General features: G+C 36.2%; 1 protein-coding gene across 4 annotated transcripts in view; it reads right to left on the bottom strand.

Moving 5' to 3' along the window:
* The window catches only part of LOC133612752 (contactin-1a-like), a 268,157-nt gene that overhangs the window by 163,766 nt on the left and 81,916 nt on the right, over nucleotides 1-22,475 (bottom strand). Inside the window, exon 1 of one of the 4 annotated variants that reach the window (XM_072913889.1) lies at nucleotides 676-741. The exons of the other annotated variants lie outside the window; for them this stretch is intronic. The gene's annotated coding sequence lies outside the window, so the exon portion shown is untranslated. Of the gene's footprint in view, nucleotides 1-675; nucleotides 742-22,475 lie in introns of those variants that run through there. 4 annotated transcript variants of the gene reach the window in all.

Below are 22,475 nucleotides of genomic sequence, written 5' to 3' on the forward strand. Positions count from 1 at the left end.
GGAGCCAGATGAGGTGGTTCGGGCATCTGGTCAGGATGCCACCCGAATGCCTCCCTAGGGAGGTGTTTAGGGCACGTCCGACCGGTAGGAGGCCGCGGGAAAGACCCAGGACACGTTGGGAAGACTATGTCTCCCGGCTGGCCTGGGAACGCCTCGGGGTCCCACAGGAAGAGCTGGACGAAGTGGCTGGGGAGAGGGAAGTCTGGGCTTCCCTGCTTAGGCTGCTGCCCCCGCGACCCGACCTCGGATAAGCGAAAGAAGATGGATGGATGGATGGATGGTAATAAAGTCAAATACAAATAAGACAACAAGAGAAGTATCCCACACTTCTCTTGTGTAAAGTAAATGTGTACAGCCGATGTGGATCATCTACATCTACTACATGATTTGCCTGAGTGGCTGCACAGGACCAAAAAAATGTTTTGTTTTGAAAATATGTGCCACTTCCTGTACATGACAAACAGCAGGAGGAAGGCAAAGGTGGCGAGGCTCCATTACATGCACATAAAGATACAGTATGTGTTCCTGGGAAGACATACTTCACAGGTGGCTGAGGTGGGGGGGGGTACTGTCATGTCCGGGGCGACAAAATGAGATTTACATGGAATGAAAGTAAGAAGAGACAGTCGATGAAATAAAGCAAAGAGTGCAGCAATGAGGTCACAGCGGTCCTACCTTGCAGTGCGGAGCTGCCATGCCTGTGGCCATGATGACTACTTAGTCTGCCCTGCCAAGTGTCCTACATACTGCACTCCATTGTCTGGGACCACCATCGGAGGATGGAAGGATTCTCTCTCTCTCTCTCTCTCTCTCTCTCTCTCTCTCTCTCACAATGGCCAAAATAAAAAGGCTAATTCCCCCAGCAGGACAGGAGCCATGCAAATGTGACGCCACTGAAGACGCCCCCCACAGTTAGGGGTCTTTTCTCCTCCTCCTGCGTGGCCAGGCTGCTCTTTAATCTTTTAAGCCGCCTCTTGTCCCCCCACACTCTAACACAAACACACACACACTAACACACATGTCGCCATACATAAGACCCCCCCCCCCCCCCCACACACACACACACACACTTCTAACACACACACAAGCCAAGTAAGTGGTCCACACATATGATCAGCATCTTCTGTCAGTCTTTTTTTTATCCAAAGTGGGTTTTTGTGTCACTTATTGGGTCGTCTCCCACTGAGGATTTCCATAGTGGAACATGATCCGTTAGATAGTGCCATCGTGGACCATCAGTCCAATCTATGGAGTCTTTTGAAGAGGACTAAAGACAGGCTGATATGTAGGAGTGTTCACTGACTGATCACTGGTTGACTCAAACTTAACTGTACATACTAGGGTGGTCCCCATTTAATGAATACTTAGGTCTACTACACTACTGTATTTATTGTTGTCATTATGGTGGTACTTAATGAATACTTAGGTCTACTACACTACTGTATTTATTGTTGTCATTATGGTGGTACTTAATGAATACTTAGGTCTACTACACTACTGTATTTAATGTTGTCATTATGGTGGTACTTAATGAATACTTAGGTCTACTACACTACTGTATTTAATGTTGTCATTATGGTGGTTTTAATGAATACTTAGGTCTACTACACTACTGTATTTAATGTTGTCATTATGGTGGTTTTAATGAATACTTAAGTCTACTACACTACTGTATTTAATGTTGTCATTATGGTGGTACTTAATGAATACTTAGGTCTACTACACTACTGTATTTAATGATGTCATTATGGTGGTACTTAATGAATACTTAGGTCTACTACACTACTGTATTTAATGTTGTCATTATGGTGGTTTTAATGAATACTTAGGTCTACTACACTACTGTATTTAATGTTGTCATTATGGTGGTTTTAATGAATACTTAAGTCTACTACACTACTGTATTTAATGTTGTCATTATGGTGGTTTTAATGAATACTTAGGTCTACTACACTACTGTATCTAATGTTGTCATTATGGTGGTACTTAATGAATACTTAGGTCTACTACACTACTGTATTTAATGTTGTCATGATGGTGGTACTTAATGAATACTTAGGTCTACTACACTACTGTATTTAATGTTGTCATTATGGTGGTACTTAATGAATACTTAGGTCTACTACACTACTGTATTTAATGTTGTCATTATGGTGGTTTTAATGAATACTTAGGTCTACTACACTACTGTATTTAATGTTGTCATTATGGTGGTACTTAATGAATACTTAGGTCTACTACACTACTGTATTTAATGTTGTCATTAAGTGGTACTTAATGAATACTTAGGTCTACTACACTACTGTATTTAATGTTGTCATTATGGTGGTACTTAATGAATACTTAGGTCTACTACACTACTTTATTTAATGTTGTCATGATGGTGGTACTTAATGAATACTTAGGTCTAATACACTACTGTATTTAATGTTGTCATAATGGTGGTACTTAATGAATACTTAGGTCTACTACACTACTGTATTTAATGTTGTCATTAAGTGGTACTTAATGAATACTTAGGTCTACTACACTACTTTATTTAATGATGTCATGATGGTGGTACTTAATGAATACTTAGGTCTACTACACTACTGTATTTAATGATGTCATGATGTACTAATTGTTTGGAACAGGAAGTGTCCTAACGTGTTTGTGGTCGCTAAGAAATACAAAAATGTTTTGATTCGATCAACTTTGTTTCTTTCCATTCCTTGTCGTACACGTGGAAACGTGAGATTGTAAATAAGTGAGGAACCATATTTTAATTATAGCCCATGCATATTGGAAATAAATCTACACCATAGCATAAAAAAAAGTGTCTTTTCTGAAAGTATTTGGCATTTGAACTCCGCTGAAATGGTCGCCATCATCAAAACAAACGCGGCTTCTTCTCAAGCTGAAATGAACGCGGCAATGTTTTAGTAGCACCTGCAACATGGCGACAATGAAGAAGCAAACACAAACATATCTCGCTGCTGCAGGAGGACATGCTGCTGTCATGGCAGCCTGCACACACACACACACACACACGCACACACACACACACACACACACACACACACACACACACACACACACACACACACACACACACACACACACACACACACACACACACAGTAAAGTGTCAGAATGCTCAGGAGAAGGAGGTTGAGAATGGAAGAAGAGGTCGACTACAGCCACGGTGCTGATGCTGCTGCGCGTTGCCATGGAAATTCACCTCAAGCTCATTTGCGTGTCAGTGATGACACCACATTTCACAATCTCATGCTTCAACTCCTCCTTTTGAGGGTGGTGTCCTTCACCCATCATGGGTGCTGTGATTGAGGAGACCCTCTCGCTGCAAGAGGACCTGGTGGCTCCGCTCCAGATCTTGTTGATCTCACACTGGAGTCATGGAGGCAAAGATGATCACCTTTGGAGCATACTTGCCAACCTTGAGACCTCCGATTTCGGGAGGTGGGGGGAGGGGGTGGGGTGGGCGTGGTCGGGGCGGGGGCGTGGTTGGTGGCGTGGTTGGGGGCGTGGCTAAAAGGGGAGGAGTATATTTACAGCTAGAATATATGGCGGAAGACGGTAGATTTAAGAACTACCACAACAGCTGCGATGGCGGAAGAAGGCTGCAGCAGAAAAGGGTCCCCAGTCGTCTTGGACTCCATGCCACTGGACCCTGACCCGATTCTGTCAAGGATCGTGTGGTGACTGTCTGTGCACCAGTCTCTCCACGTTAAACTAAGTCACGCACAGGCATCTTCATAAAGGGATACACCCCTACCAGGAGGATCGTCATACTCGTTCGAGTGACCGCCGATGATGATGATGATATATATATATATATATATGTCTTAATAAGGTTATCCAAAAAATAGTGCTCGATACCGTAGTAGAGCGCAATATATGTATGTGTGGGGAAAAAAATCACAAGACTACTTCATCTCTACAGGCCTGTTTCATGAGGGGGTTCCCTCAATCATCAGGAGATTTTAATGGGAGCATTCACATACCATGGTTTATATAGGGCACAGAGTGGGTGGGTACAGGCTGGCGTAGGGGCGTGGTGATTGGCTCATGTGTTACCTAGGAGGTGTTTCCGTCTGTGGCGGCATGCTGATACAATTTCGCTGCGCTTGTTGAGGGATGACAGGTCTGGACGGTATATAATGAACAGTTTCTCTTTCAAGCATAGGTTGCATCTTTTATTACCACTATTGTAAGGTGTGCTGGATGCAAGAATTTGCCATGTTATTGAATATTCAACATTATTGTCTTTGAGGTCCCAAATGTGTTTGCTGAGTTCCGTGGTATTCCGCAGGTTTTGGTTCCTGAAAGAAGCCTTGTGATTGTTCCATCTGGTTTTGAATTCTCCCTCGGTTAATCCTACATATGTGTCTGATGTGTTAATGTCCTTGCGTATTACCTTAGATTGGTAGACAACTGATGTTTGTAAGCACCCCCCGTTGAGAGGGCAATCAGGTTTCTTTCGACAGTTACAGCCTTTGTTGGTTTTGGAGTCGCTCTGTCCGGGGGCCGACGGCTCATTTGCAATTGTTTTGTTGTGGTTTGAGATGATTTGTCGTATATTGTTCATGCAGCTGTAGCTCGAATTAATGTTGTTCTTGTTGAATACTTTTCTTAGGGTGTTGTCTTTGGGAAAGTGGGACAGAGCGACTCCAAAACCAACAAAGGCTGTAACTGTCGAAAGAAACCTGATTGCCCTCTCAACGGGGGGTGCTTACAAACATCAGTTGTCTACCAATCTAAGGTAATACGCAAGGACATTAACACATCCGACACATATGTAGGATTAACCGAGGGAGAATTCAAAACCAGATGGAACAATCACAAGGCTTCTTTCAGGAACCAAAACCTGCGGAATACCACAGAACTCAGCAAACACATTTGGGACCTCAAAGACAATAATGTTGAATATTCAATAACATGGCAAATTCTTGCATCCAGCACACCTTACAATAGTGGTAATAAAAGATGCAACCTATGCTTGAAAGAGAAACTGTTTATTATTTACCGTCCAGACCTGTCATCCCTCAACAAGCGCAGCGAAATTGTAACAGCATGCCGCCACAGACGGAAACACCTCCTAGGTAACACATGAGCTAATCACCACGCCCCTACACCAGCCTGTACCCACCCACTCTGTGCCCTATATAATCCATGGTATGTGAATGCTCCCATTAAAATCTCCTGATGATTGAGGGAACCCCCCCTCATGAAACAGGCCTGTAGAGATGAAATAGTCTTGTGATTTTTTTTCCCACACATACATATATATATATATATATATATATATATATATATATATATATATATATATATATATATATATATATAAGAAATACTTGACGTTCAAAGAATTCTAGCTATATATATATATATATATATATATATATATATATATATATATATATATATATATATATATATATATATTTTTTTTTATATATATATATATATATTTATTTTATTTTATTATATTTATATATATATATATATATATATATATATATATATATATATATATGTATAAAATAAATACTTGAATTTCAGTGTTCATTTATTTACACATATACACACACATAACACTCATCTACTCATTGTTGAGTTAAGGGTTGAATTGAATGAATGAATGGGTTGTACTTGTATAGCGCTTTTCTACCTTCAAGGTACTCAAAGCGCTTTGACACTACCTCCACATTTACCCATTCACACACACATTCACACAATTGTCCATCCTTGTTCTATTCTCTGTCACTATTTTTCGAACCATGCTGAACACCCTCTCTGATGACGCATTGCTGTGTGGCACGCACAAAAGTGCTTTCATCAAATGCACTAGATGGCAGTATTGTCCTGTTTAAGAGTGTCACAACATTGCTGTTTACGGCAGACGAACTGCTTTACGGTAGACAAAAACGTGACTGCTGTTGTTGTGTGTTGTTACCGCGCTGGGAGGACGTTAATGAAACTGCCTAACAATAAACCCACATAAGAAACCAAGAACTCGCCCTCCATCATTCTACAGTTATAACGTGATTGGGCAGGTATGCTGTTTATATGCTGAATTTCTGGAGATTTTCGGGAGAAAATTTGTCCCGGGAGGTTTTCGGGAGAGGCGCTGAATTTCGGGAGTCGCCCGGAAAATCCGGGAGGGTTGGCAAGTATGCTTTGGAGTCAGAGTACATTTTCAACTATGGTAAATCCCAGGGGTGTAACGGTACGCAAAAATTTCGGTTTCGGTACGTACCTCGGTTTAGAGGTCACGGTTCGGTTAATTTTTGGTACAGTAAGAAAACAACAAAATATACATTTTTTTGGGTTATTTATTTACCAAATTTGTAAACAATGGCTTTACCCTTTTAACATTGGGAACACTATAATAATTCTGCCCACGTTAATCAACATTAAACTGCCTCAAGTTGTTGCTCAGATTAAATAAAATGACAAAACTTTTCTTCTTCATATAAAAAGTGCAACATTAAACAGTTTCAAGTCAACTCATCATGCTTATTTTATTACATTTGGGAAGCCTGTAGTTGATTTATTATGTAAATGTTATATTTTTATGAACATGTGACAGCAGGGACCCTGCCATTCAAAACTAGGCTGCTGCATTACTAATGATGAATGTAACTATAGCTGAAAAAATGCATACTTGCTAACCCTCCCGAATTTTCCGGGAGGCTCCCGAAATTCAGCGCCTCTCCCGAAAATCTCCCGATTTTCAGCCGGAGCCGGAGGCCACGCCCCCTCCAACTCCATGCTGGACCTGAGTGAGGACAGCCTTTTCTTTATGACGGGAGGACAACAGGGTGACAAGAACTAAATCATCCAGACTAGAGATACATTGTATTTTTATGTTTATCTTACCTAAAAATAAATAGATTTATTAATTTTAAAAAAACAACAAAAAAAAACAACTTATATTTTGCTAAAAACATCAAAATTAATTGTATTTGTATTTGTATTTTTTCCTCACTCCTTATTACATCCAGCCATAGAATTATACATTAAAATAAACATCATTAATTTTAAATGATCAAAATAATTCATTTAAAAGGACCATATTTAATTATTAAAATAATTGCTTGTTTATCAACAACTTTAGCATTTTATTCATTACATTTTGAAGCTCTCAGAAGCCAAGTTATGTTATATTCCTTAAGATTTATTTATGCAAGTTTGAAGTATCAATTATCCAAACACAGTTTGGTTTGCATATTGTCAGGATATATATATATATATATATATATATATATATATATATATATATATATATATATATATATATATATATATATATATATATATATATATATATACAGGTATATATATACATATATATATATATATATATATATATATATATATATATATATATATATGTATGTGTGGGAAAAAAATCACAAGACTATTTCATCTCTACAGGCCTGTTTCATGAGGGGGGGTACCCTCAATCGTCAGGAGATATTAATGGGAGCATTCGCATACCATGGTTTATATAGGGCACAGAGTGGGTGGGTACAGGCTGGCCTAGGGGCGTGGTGATTGGTTCATGTGTTACCTAGGAGGTGTTTCCGTCTATGGCGGCATGTTGTTACAATTTCGCTGCGCTTGTTGAGGGATGACAGGTCTGGACGGTAAATAATAAACAGTTTCTCTTTCAAGCATAGGTTGCATCTTTTATTACCACTATTGTAAGGTGTGCTGGATGCAAGAATTTGCCATGTTATTGAATATTCAACATTATTGTCTTTGAGGTCCCAAATGTGTTTGCTGAGTTCTGTGGTATTTCGCAGGTTTTTGTTCCTGAAAGAAGCCTTGTGGTTGTTCCATCTGGTTTTGAATTCACCCTCGGTTAATCCTACATATGTGTCGGATGTGTTAATGTCCTTGCGTGTTACCTTAGATTGGTAGACAACTGATGTTTGTAAGCACCCCCCGTTGAGAGGGCAATCAGGTTTCTTTCGACAGTTACAGCCTTTGTTGGTTTTGGAGTCGCTCTGTCCGGGGGCCGACTGCTCATTTGCAATTGTTTTGTTGTGGTTTGAGATGATTTGTCGTATATTGTTCATACAGCTGTAGCTCAAATTAATGTTGTTCTTGTTGAATACTTTTCTTAGGGTGTTGTCTTTGGGAAAGTGGGACAGAGCGACTCCAAAACCAACAAAGGCTGTAACTGTCGAAAGAAACCTGATTGCCCTCTCAACGGGGGGTGCTTACAAACATCAGTTGTCTACCAATCTAAGGTAATACGCAAGGACATTAACACATCCGACACATATGTAGGATTAACCGAGGGAGAATTCAAAACCAGATGGAACAATCACAAGGCTGTCAATATACTCCTCTCCTCTTAACCACGCCCCCGCCCTCATCCAACCACGCCACCCCCCCACCTCCCGAAATCGGAGGTCTCAAGGTTGGCAAGTATGAAAATGGTACAATAGCAATAGGAGAGACTATTCATCCCTGAACACCATGGAGTTCATGTAGGCTTTATGATGCACTTACATTATTATATCAACTATCAGAGACAGAAACTCTTCATTTAACATAATGTCCTTTTTTTGCTGCTTCAACACAGCTCAATCAACACAGAAAAAGGTCAAGTGAAATAACAGACAGACAGGGCTTTGCTGTAGTTGACTGGGAGGTGTTTATTATAATTTGGGGAGGGTGTGCTGCATGATGATTACCTGCTGAACGCTAAGCACTGACTACATGCGCTCTGAATACGCACTGCTGATTGGCTGTTACCGCTCTGTGCGTAACCAATCAGATGGTTGTGTGGGTGGGACAATGCTGGGTGCTGTGTAGAGGACTGACAGAGACAGGTGTGGAAACTCGTTCGGTACACCTCCGAACCGAACCGAACCGAAAACCCCGTACCGAAACGGTTCAATACAAATACACGTACCGTTGCACCCCGAGTAAATCCTCTTCCCTCTTGGCTTTAAGGCTCATTAGACCCCCTTACTCCCACCCAGGTCTCCATCCTGCATTTAGGTCGGCATCGGACCGTCCTGCTCTTTTCTGCACCGCTGCCAACAATGGCTCACGCCTGCAGCACAACAACAATGTCGGCCGCTAAACGTTGCTGCCGGCTCGGAAAAAGAGAAAGAAGAAGTTGAGTTTGGGGGGGTCAGCAGGAGCGTTGCATCTTGCAGAGGGTGAGGAAATAGGGCAATGTTCACGCCCGCTGAGCATACGACGTATAACAGGGGAGGAGAGGAAATATGTCACCACTTCATGTTGATTGTAGTGCTTGCAAATACAGAACATCATTTTTTTTTTTTTATCTATTGTGGAATTTGAGACCAAATCCGTCGTGATGTTACAAATAAAATGTGCAATCCCATAAAAGCCAGATGTATGTTGAAACACACGCTTTATTTGACGATGATTAACGGTCGTAATGAGCTCAAGTAGAAAAGCCTTTCTAATCATATTAGACACACTATTTTACACTCAATTGCAGCCTTTATAAGCGTGTTAGCCTACAGTATGCGTGGCCTTGTACAGTAAATGTACACTTTCTCTTGATGAATGTGATCATTAATATTAACTCCATTATTCCTCATCCTCATCAGACACTTCATCATTCAGCCTGTTCTCATTACAGTTGAGCAGCCTTTCAGGAAAAGACTTATACAGGTAAAAGCCAGTAAATTAGAATATTTTGAAAAACTTGATTTATTTCAGTAATTGCATTCAAAAGGTGTAACTTGTACATTATATTTATTCATTGCACACAGACTGATGCATTCAAATGTTTATTTCATTTAATTTTGATGATTTGAAGTGGCAACAAATGAAAATCCAAAATTCCGTGTGTCACAAAATTAGAATATTACTTAAGGCTAATACAAAAAAGGGATTTTTAGAAATGTTGGCCAACTGAAAAGTATGAAAATGAAAAATATGAGCATGTACAATACTCAATACTTGCTTGGAGCTCCTTTTGCCTCAATTACTGCGTTAATGCGGCGTGGCATGGAGTCGATGAGTTTCTGGCACTGCTCAGGTGTTATGAGAGCCCAGGTTGCTCTGATAGTGGCCTTCAACTCTTCTGCGTTTTTGGGTCTGGCATTCTGCATCTTCCTTTTCACAATACCCCACAGATTTTCTATGGGGCTAAGGTCAGGGGAGTTGGCGGGCCAATTTAGAACAGAAATACCATGGTCCGTAAACCAGGCACGGGTAGATTTTGCGCTGTGTGCAGGCGCCAAGTCCTGTTGGAACTTGAAATCTCCATCTCCATAGAGCAGGTCAGCAGCAGGAAGCATGAAGTGCTCTAAAACTTGCTGGTAGACGGCTGCGTTGACCCTGGATCTCAGGAAACAGAGTGGACCGACACCAGCAGATGACATGGCACCCCAAACTATCACCCAACCATGCAAATTTTGCATTTCCTTTGGAAATCGAGGTCCCAGAGTCTGGAGGAAGACAGGAGAGGCACAGGATCTACGTTGCCTGAAGTCTAGTGTAAAGTTTCCACCATCAGTGATGGTTTGGGGTGCCATGTCATCTGCTGGTGTCGGTCCACTCTGTTTCCTGAGATCCAGGGTCAACGCAGCCATCTACCAGCAAGTTTTAGAGCACTTCATGCTTCCTGCTGCTGACCTGCTCTATGGAGATGGAGATTTCAAGTTCCAACAGGACTTGGCGCCTGCACACAGCGCAAAATCTACCCGTGCCTGGTTTACGGACCATGGTATTTCTGTTCTAAATTGGCCCGCCAACTCCCCTGACCTTAGCCCCATAGAAAATCTGTGGGGTATTGTGAAAAGGAAGATGCAGAATGCCAGACCCAAAAACGCAGAAGAGTTGAAGGCCACTATCAGAGCAACCTGGGCTCTCATAACACCTGAGCAGTGCCAGAAACTCATCGACTCCATGCCACGCCGCATTAACGCAGTAATTGAGGCAAAAGGAGCTCCAACCAAGTATTGAGTATTGTACATGCTCATATTTTTCATTTTCATACTTTTCAGTTGGCCAACATTTCTAAAAATCCCTTTTTTGTATTAGCCTTAAGTAATATTCTAATTTTGTGACACACGGAATTTTGGATTTTCATTTGTTGCCACTTCAAATCATCAAAATTAAATGAAATAAACATTTGAATGCATCAGTCTGTGTGCAATGAATAAATATAATGTACAAGTTACACCTTTTGAATGCAATTACTGAAATAAATCAAGTTTTTCAAAATATTCTAATTTACTGGCTTTTACCTGTATATTGGTGTCACCCGTGCACATGGTTGCATGCGGCGTGACCCCAGGATGCAGAGACGGCAAGCGGCGTACATGTGAGATCAGGAAGGTCATTTGATGAAGAAAATAAGTGAAATTGTTGACAGTAAAGAAAGGAAAAACATCACCAAACAGAAAAAAACGGTGTCAGGTTCAAACACTGATGACATCTATTAAACAAGACAAGAGGCAAAGAATTAAACAGAGACAGAATTCAATTTGGACTCAATTAAGGAGACACGCCTGGACACACTGTACTCTTGTACAGTCTCCAGCACGCTCTGCTAAAAGATTGCACGCCTCCTTCTTTTATTTTGACCACATGGCCACCACTGTTTCCAAAGGACAAAGGTCGCAAAAAGTTCACAGAAAAGGTCGTAAACAATTCACAGGAAAGGTGTCATGACTTGGTCCGGGGTGTGTGCTTTTCCAGGATGCAACGGAAAGTTGGCTCGTGCGAGACGGGAATAAAGGTACATGATTTATCATTATCAAAAAAAGGAATAAATGAAAGCGCGCGCAGTGGCGGAGAATAAACTATAAAACCAAAAGACTATAGCAAAAAGTACAAACAAAAAACACGCACAATGGCGGAGAACAAACTATGAAACCAAAAAGACTATAAATATGGAACAAAAACTTACTTGGCTTGAGGAATTGACATGAAAAGAAGTATCAGGCATGAACAGAGCATAAATGTGTTGTGAGGTCGTCAGCACGAACAACAGAAAATGAATGAACTTAAATACTATGGACATGATTAGTGAAAGCAGGTGCGTGACTCAAAACGTGAAACAGGTGCGTGACGTGACAGGTGAAAACTAATGGTTGCTATGGTGACAAACAAGAGTGCACAATGAGTCCAAACGTGGAACAGGTGAAACTAATGGGGTAATCATGGAAACAAGACAAGGGAGTGAAAAGACAGAAACTAAAGAGTCCTATAACTAAACAAAAACATGACTTAACACAAAACATGATTAAACAGACATGACAAAAGGTCAGTTCAAAGAGTATGTAAAATAGTTCAAAAAGAGTTCCATAAAATAGTTCAAAAAGAGTTCGTAAAATACTTCAAAAAGAGGTCGTCTGGAAATTGGGCAGATCCTGTCATCTCTCCGCTCTGAAGTCTGGGCCAGACCTTCATCTTGCTTCCCCCCCTACACAGTGGAGTTTTACGAGCCTTACTCTTGGTAGGTTTCAAAGACAGCTTTTGTCTTCTTGTCAGGAACTGAATGTACGTTTGTAATACAAAGTTTTTGTGATCATTTAGAAACAATTTATTCTAACTAACGGCATGGTATTTTTGGTATGGTTAAAAAATATATTCATTGAAATAACTGCCACAAAGGTGACATGAGGCCCTTTCCCACTTTTTGGTTCCTGGATCTAAATGTTCCTGTAGAAGTGTGTGATTTGTGTTTCCACCGCATTTCACACTTCAGGTACTTTCTACAAACCAGTGTGATGACGTATGGAGGAGTGGTTTACTAGACTGATACCACGGCAATAAATATTAGCTCACACTTCTTTTACTAAAAAGTAAGTCATTGAAATGCAAAACAATAATAAACATAACAATATGATTTAAAAGATAAAGTGTACAGAATTGTTCATAAAAAGTCAGGCTTTTGTCCGCAATGTCAAACAGTCAGAAAGTCATCCTCTCAGTAAGTTGTGAATTCATGAGTCAGATGGTTCATTTTGGTACATTTTAGCTGTAAATTATAATATATAAATAATACATGTCAGTGTTTATCTGTAAAAAACAATATATAAATAATACATGTCAGTGTTTATCTGTAAATAACAATATATAAATAATAAATGTCAGTGTTTGTCTGTAAATAACAATATATAAATAATACATGTCAGTGTTTATCTGTAAATAACAATATATAAATAATACATGTCAGTGTTTATCTGTAAATAACAATATATAAATAATAAATGTCAGTGTTTATCTGTAAATAACATTATATAAATAATACATGTCAGTGTTTATCTGTAAATAACAATATGTAAATAATACATGTCAGTGTTTATCTGTAAATAACAATATATAAACAATACATGTCAGTGTTTATCTGTAAATAACAAAATATAAATAATAAATGTCAGTGTTTGTCTGTAAATAACAATATATAAATAATACATGTCAGTGTTTATCTGTAAGTAACAATATATAAATAATACATGTCAGTGTTTATCGGTAAATAACAATATATAAATAATACATGTCAGTGTTTATCTGTAAATAACAATATATAAATAATAAATGTCAGTGTTTATCTGTAAATAACAATATATAAATAATACATGTCATGTTTATCTGTAAATAACAATATGTAAATAATAAATGTCAGTGTTTATCTGTAAATAACAATATATAAACAATACATGTCAGTGTTTATCTGTAAATAACAATATATGAATAATAAATGTCAGTGTTTATCTGTAAATAACAATGTATAAATATTGCATGTTAGTATTTATCTGTAAATAACAATATATAAATAATAAATGTCAGTGTTTATCTGTAAATAACAATATATAAATAATACATGTCAGTGTTTATCTGTAAATAACAATATGTAAATAATACATGTCAGTGTTTATCTGTAAATAACAATATATAAACAATACATGTCAGTGTTTATCTGTAAATAACAAAATATAAATAATAAATGTCAGTGTTTATCTGTAATTAACAATATATAAATAATGTCAGTGTTTATCTGTAAATAACAATATATAAATAATAAATGTCAGAGTTTATCTGTAAATAACAATATATAAATAATGTTTGTGTTTATCTGTAAATAACAATATATAAATAATACATGTCAGTGTTTATCTGTAAATAACAATATATAAATAATACATGTCAGTGTTTATCTGTAAATAACAATATATAAATAATAAATGTCAGTGTTTATCTGTAAATAACAATGTATAAATATTGCATGTTAGTATTTATCTGTAAATAACAATATATAAATAATAAATGTCAGTGTTTATCTGTAAATAACAATATATAGATAATACATGTCAGTGTTATCTGTAAATAACAATATATAAATAATAAATGTCAGTGTTTATCTGTAAATAACAATATATAAATAATACATATCAGTGTTTATCTGTAAATAACAATATATAAATAATACATGTCAGTGTTATCTGTAAATAACAATATATAAATAATACATGTCAGTGTCTATCTGTAAGTAACAATATATAAATAATACATGTCAGTGTTTATCGGTAAATAACAATATATAAATAATACATGTCAGTGTTTATCTGTAAATAACAATATATAAATAATAAATGTCAGTGTTTATCTGTTAATAACAATATATAAATAATACATGTCAGTGTTTATCTGTAAATAACAATATATAAATAATACATGTCAGTGTTTATCTGTAAATAACAATATGTAAAAAATACATGTCAGTGTTTATCTGTAAATAACAATATATGAATAATAAATGTCAGTGTTTATCTGTAAATAACAATGTATAAATATTGCATGTCAGTATTTATCTGTAAATAACAATATATAAATAATACATGTCAGTGTTTATCTGTAAATAACAATATATAAATAATACATGTCAGTGTTTATCTGTAAATAACAATATATAAATAATACATGTCAGTGTTTATCTGTAAATAACAATATATAAATAATAAATGTCAGTGTTTATCTGTAAATAACAATGTATAAATATTGCATGTTAGTATTTATCTGTAAATAACAATATATAAATAATAAATGTCAGTGTTTATCTGTAAATAACAATATATAGATAATACATGTCAGTGTTTATCTGTAAATAACAATAAATGAATAATAAATGTCAGTGTTTATCTGTAAATAACAATGTATAAATAATAAATGTCAGTGTTTATCTGTAAATAACAATAAAAATAATAAATGTCAGTGTTTTTCTGTAAATAGCAATATATAAATAATAAATGTCAGTGTTTATCTGTAAATAACAATATATAAATAATACATGTCAGTGTTTATCTGTAAATAACAATATGTAAATAATAAATGTCAGTGTTTATCTGTAAATAACAATATATAAACAATACATGTCAGTGTTTATCTGTAAATAACAATATATGAATAATAAATGTCAGTGTTTATCTGTAAATAACAATGTATAAATATTGCATGTTAGTATTTATCTGTAAATAACAATATATAAATAATAAATGTCAGTGTTTATCTGTAAATAACAATATATAAATAATACATGTCAGTGTTTATCTGTAAATAACAATATATAAATAATACATGTCAGTGTTATCTGTAAATAACAATATATAAATAATACATGTCAGTGTTTATCTGTAAGTAACAATATATAAATAATACATGTCAGTGTTTATCGGTAAATAACAATATATAAATAATACATGTCAGTGTTTATCTGTAAATAACAATATATGAATAATAAATGTCAGTGTTTATCTGTAAATAACAATATATAATTATTGCATGTTAGTATTTATCTGTAAATAACAATATATAAATAATAAATGTCAGTGTTTATCTGTAAATAACAATATATAAATATTGCATGTTAGTATTTATCTGTAAATAACAATATATAAATAATAAATGTCAGTGTTTATCTGTAAATAACAATATATAAATAATACATGTCAGTGTTTATCTGTAAATAACAATATGTAAATAATAAATGTCAGTGTTTATCTGTAAATAACAATATATAAATAATAAATGTCAGTGTTTATCTGTAAATAACAATGTATAAATAATAAATGTCAGTGTTAATCTGTAAATAACAATACAAATAATACATGTCAGTGTTTTTCTGTAAATAGCAATATATAAATAATACATGTCAGTGTTTATCTGTAAATAACAATACATAAATATGAAATGTCAGTGTTTATCTGTAAATAACAATATATAAATAATAAATGTCAGTGTTTATCTGTAAATAACAATATATAAATAATACATGTCAGTGTTTATCTGTAAATAACATTATATAAATAATACATGTCAGTGTTTATCTGTAAATAACAATATATAAATAATACATGTCAGTGTTTATCTGTAAATAACAATATATAAATAATACATGTCAGTGTTTATCTGTAAATAACAATATATAAACAATACATGTCAGTGTTTATCTGTAAATAACAAAATATAAATAATAAATGTCAGTGTTTATCTGTAATTAACAATATATAAATAATGTCAGTGTTTATCTGTAAATAACAATATATAAATAGTAAATGTCAGAGTTTATCTGTAAATAACAATATATAAATAATGTTTGTGTTTATCTGTAAATAACAATATATAAATAATACATGTCAGTGTTTATCTGTAAATAACAATTATAAATAATACATGTCAGTGTTTATCTGTAAATAACAATATATAAATAATACATGTCAGTGTTTATCTGTAAGTAACAATATATAAATAATACATGTCAGTGTTTATCGGTAAATAACAATATATAAATAATACATGTCAGTGTTTATCTGTAAATAACAATATATAAATAATAAATGTCAGTGTTTATCTGTAAATAATATATAAATAATACATGTCAGTGTTTATCTGTAAATAACAATATATAAATATTAAATTTCAGTGTTTATCTGTAAATAACAATATATAAATAATAAATGTCAGTCTTTATCTGTAAATAGCAATATATAAATAATACATGTCAGTGTTTATCTGTAAATAACAATATATAAATAATGTTTGTGTTTATCTGTAAATAACAATATATAAATAATACATGTCAGTGTTATCTGTAAATAACAATATATAAATAATACATGTCAGTGTTTATCTGTAAGTAACAATATATAAATAATAAATGTCAGTGTTTATCTGTAAATAGCAATATATAAATAACACATGTCAGTGTTTATCTGTAAATAACAATATATAAATATTAAATGTCAGTGTTTATCTGTAAATAACAATATATAAATAATACATGTCCGTGTTAAAGTTCAAGTTAAAGTACCAATGATTGTCTTTTAACTTTTAACAATCCATCCATCCATCCATTCCTACCGCTTGCCCCTTTGTGGTTCGCAGGGGGTGCTGGAGCCTATCTCAGCTGCATTCGGGCGGAAGGCGGTGTACACCCTGGACAAGTCACCACCTCACCACAGGATACATAACAAAATAAAATGCCACCATTGCTACAATGGGCATTATTCCTAGTTCAATTCAATTCAATGGTGGCTTTGCACAGTCAGTCAACAGGAGCAGAAAAAGGTTGCAGCCATTAAAAAAAGATAAGATATAATAATGACAGAATTACACAATGAGCCAGGTCACTCTCATGCATGCAAAATGGTGAGCAGGCTGTAAACTGAGCCTGATGTACGTCGTTTGTGTCGGCGTAGCACAGTTGTGTGTTGTTTGTTTGGACCTTTGTGATGATGCACCTTGGTGAGACGGTACTGATGGGTGAGTGGAAGTGGAGGATGGTCCCTGGTCAGACAGGATGCTCTTAGTGCACAGGAGACAATAACACAAGTGTAATAATGGCTGCCAGTCAACAGCATGCACTTATCACTGCATTGTTTTCATCCACAGTCCAACACAACACGTCTCAGTATAATGTCCAAGTCAATCAATCAATCAATCAATCAATCAATCAATCAATCAGTCAATGTTTACTTATATAGCCCTAAATCACAAGTGTCTCAAAGGGCTGCACAAGCCACAACAACATCTGCGGTACAGAGCCCACATAAGGGCAAGGAAAAACTCACAAGCCAAATGGGACGTCGATGTGAATGACTATGAGAAACCGTGGAGAGGATCGCATATGTGGGTGACCCCCCCCCCCCCCCCCCTCTAGGGGAGACCGGGTGCAATGGACGTCGAGTGAGTCTAACATAATATTGTGAGAGTCCAGTCCATAGTGGATCTAACATAATAGTGTGAGAGTCCAGTCCATAGTGGATCTAACATAATATTGTGAAAGTCCAGTCCATAGTGGATCTAACATAATAGTGTGAGAGTCCAGTCCATAGTGGATCTAACATAATAGTGAGAGTCTAGTCCATAGTGGATCTAACATAATAGTGTGAGAGTCCAGTCCATAGTGGATCTAACATAATAGTGAGAGTCCAGTCCATAGTGGATCTAACATAATAGTGAGAGAGTCCAGTCCATAGTGCATCTAACATAATAGTGAGAGTCCAGTCCATAGTGGATCTAACATAATAGTGTGAGAGTCCAGTCCATAATGGATCTAACATAATAGTGTGAGAGTCCAGTCCATAGTGGATCTAACATAATAGTGACAGTCCAGTCCATAGTGGATCTAACATAATATAGTGAGAGTCCAGTCCATAGTGGATCTAACATAATAGTGAGAGTCCAGTTCATAGTGGATCTAACATAATAGTGTGAAAGTCCAGTCCATGGTGGATCTAACATAATAGTGAGAGTCCAGTCCATAGTGGATCTAACATAATAGTGAGAGTCCAGTCCATAGTGGATCTAACATAATAGTGAGAGTCCAGTCCATAGTGGATCTAACATAATAGTGAGAGTCCAGTCCATAGTGGATCTAACATAATAGTGAGAGTCCAGTCCATAGTGGGGCCAGCAGGAGACCATCTTAAGACAATTGAGTTAAAATTCCTGACACATGACCCCAGTTGTCATGATGACCCTTGCAGGCCATTGGCAGGCCAAAAGTAAGTTGAGTCTTAGTAGTTCTGCATATATTTCAATCATCCTCACTTCCTACGTGGCTCGCTGAACTAGTAATTTTTGGAAATGATGCCGCTTTCCAATTTGAAAGAATATGTCAAGATATTGACTTTGCTTAGTGTTCATTAAAATGAACATTCCCAGAGGATATGTCATAATTCATGTTGCGGGGGGAATGCCCTGTAAACATCTTCTCCGTAAATAAGTCGTTAGGCAGCGCGTGAGCGAGGAGAGAAAATTAACATAACGTGACACTACTGCTGATTGGATATGCATTTATGAGCTTTTAAGTTGCGGAGATTTGTCTGGCAGACATTTCTGCAGCACAACTTTGGAAGGATAAGCAGTTTAAAAGCTCAGACAGGTCCTCCTGAATTGAAAGTGCAGCAGATAATGTCCTCCTCTGTGCTTCCACACGCACCCAGCATGCTTCTGCATGTCTCTCGCTGCTTCCCTGCGGACTTGGCAGGAATATAATAACAATAGAGTATTTATTCACTTCAATTTATTTAGTATTTTTTAACCTTAAAAATGTACTTAATTTAGTTTAATTTAATTTAATTTTATGTCTTTGTCATTGCCAAGGAACACTGAGCCTAAACAAAGGTTCTTTTTTTGAATATACTATGACAGAAAGTGTACTTATCGTGGGTAAAAGGGACACTTCAGCATGGGTTCTATTTTGAATGTACTACGACAGGAAGTGTACTTATCATGGGCAAAAGGAACACTTCAGCATGGGTTCTTTTTTTGAATGTGCTATGACAGGATTTAATTTAATTTAATTGTATTGTATTGTATTGTATTTTTTTATTTTATTTTTTATTTTATTTTATTAAAATTACAATTAAAATTAAAATTAATATAAATTAAATTAATTTAAAAAAATTAAATTAAAACTAAACATGTCTTTTCTGTTAGTTCTTACTTTGAGTAATGGTATTAAACCTGACGGGGGTAAAATTGCACCTGTCAGAGCTTTCACATGGAATTGGTGTTTTACTATTGCTGACTTTTTGACCTTCGCTACTCCATTCTGGATCACATTAAATGTGTAGTAATACTACTTTGATGTCAAACAATATACTATGACAGAAAGTGTACTTATCGTGGATAAAAGGGACACTTCAGCATGGGTTCTATTTTAAATGTACTACGACAGGAAGTGTACTTATCATGGGCAAAAGGAACACTTCAGCATGGGTTGTTTTTTTGAATGTGCTATGACAGGATTTAATTTAATTTAATTGCATTTTATTGTATTGTATTTTTTTAAATTAAATTTTATTTTATTTTATTAAAATTAAAATTAAAATGAATATAAATTAAATTAATTTAAACAAATTAAATTAAAACTAAACATGTCTTTTCTGTTAGTTCTTACTTTGAGTAATGGTATTAAACCTGACGGGGGTAAAATTGCACCTGTACAGTTGGATGAATGAACAACTGCTTGGAAAATGTCACCATTTGTATCGACACTACAGCAGTGTTGTTGTCTGCGCTAAAGAGTCCAATCACGGCCCCGCCCCTTTCTATTTATCAAGTATTCTGTCAAGAACCCTCTGTGTGTGTGTGTGTGTGTGTGTGTGTGTGTGTGTGTGTGTGTGTGTGTGTGTGTGTGTGTGTGTGTGTGTGTGTGTGTGTGTGTGTGTGTGTGTGTGTGTGTGTGTTTCTTGGTCCAAGTGACCTCTGGACGCCCTTTCAGTACTGAGTGTCCTCCTCGTGAATAATTCATGTGTCCACTGTAACACTGAGACACATTTTAAGGCCCACAAACCATAGTTGCAGGCGAGACACGGTCATGCTGCAATTACACCGTAATAATTAGCTGAAGGTCAAATGCAAGCTTCATCTCCATTCCAGTAGGTGCAAAATTGTACATGGAAAGCTAGTTATTGTTAGCATTTGGCTAAATCAGACCTACTAGCCAAGGCTCTTGTATATGACAGGAACACTGTTGTTTTTCAGGCAAAATGTCGGTCAAAGAGGGGCTTCACGGTGGCAGAGGGGTTAGTGCATCTGCCTCACAATACGAAAATCCTGAGTAGTCTTGGGTTCAATCCCAGGCTCGGGATCTTTCTGTGTGGAGTTTGCATGTTCTCCCCGTGACTGCGTGGGTTCCCTCCGGGTACTCCGGCTTCCTCCCACCTCCAAAGACATGCACCTGGGGATAGGTTGATTGGCAACACTAAATTGGCCCTAGTGGGTGAATGTGAGTGTGAAAGTTGTCTGTCTATCTGTGTTGGCCCTGCGATGAGGTGGCGACTTGTCCAGGGTGTACCCCGCCTTCCGCCCGATTGTAGCTGAGATAGGCTCCAGCGCCCCCCGCGACCCCAAAGGGAATAAGCGGTAGAAAATGGATGGATGGATGTCGATCAAAGATCCTCTCTTTGACAGGATGTAGATTTTGGGTTGACCCAGGTTTTGTATTGGGGTCTCATCTGCCACATGTTTGTTGTGGCCCTACACAAGGTATGTGTATGTATATATATATGTATATTATATATACATATATATACGTACACATACTTGCCAACCCTCCCGGATTTTCCGGGAGACTCCCGAAATTCAGCGCCTCTCCCGAAAACCTCCCGGGACAAATTTTCTCCCGAAAATCTCCCGAAATTCAGGCGGACTCAGGTCCTCCACAATATAAACAGCGTACCTGCCCAATCATGTTATAACTATAGAATGATGGAGGGCGAGTTCTTGGTTTCTTATGTGGGTTTATTGTTAGGCAGTTTCATTAACGTCCTCCCAGCGTGGCAACAACACACAACAACAGCAGTCACTTTTTTGTATACCGTAAAGCAGTTTGTCTGCCATAAACAGCAATGTTGTGACACTCTTAAACAGGACAATACTGCCATCTAGTGTATTTGATGAAAGCACTTTTGTGCGTGCCACACAGCAATGCACCATCAGAGAGGGTGTTCAGCATGGTTCGAAAAATAGTGACAGAGAATAGAACAAGGATGGACAATTCAACCCTTAACTCAACAATGAGTAGATGAGTGTTATGTGTGTGTATATGTGTAAATAAATGGAAAAATAAAAAATAAAAAAATAAAAAATAAAATATATATATATATATATATATATATATATATATATATATATATATATATATATATATATATATATATATATATATATATATATAATAAAATATATATATATATATATATATATAAATATAGCTAGAATTCACTGAACGTCAAGTATTTCTTATATATATATATATATATATATATATATATGTATATATATATATATATATATATATATATATATATATATATGTATATATATATATATATATATATATATATATATATGAAATACTTGACTTGGTGAATTCTAGCTGAAAATATACTCCTCCCCTTTTAGCCACGCCCCCAACCACGCCCCCATCCCACCCCGACCACGCCCACCCC

The sequence above is a fragment of the Nerophis lumbriciformis genome, linkage group LG10, assembly GCF_033978685.3.
Source record: "Nerophis lumbriciformis linkage group LG10, RoL_Nlum_v2.1, whole genome shotgun sequence".
NCBI lineage: Eukaryota > Metazoa > Chordata > Actinopteri > Syngnathiformes > Syngnathidae > Nerophis > Nerophis lumbriciformis.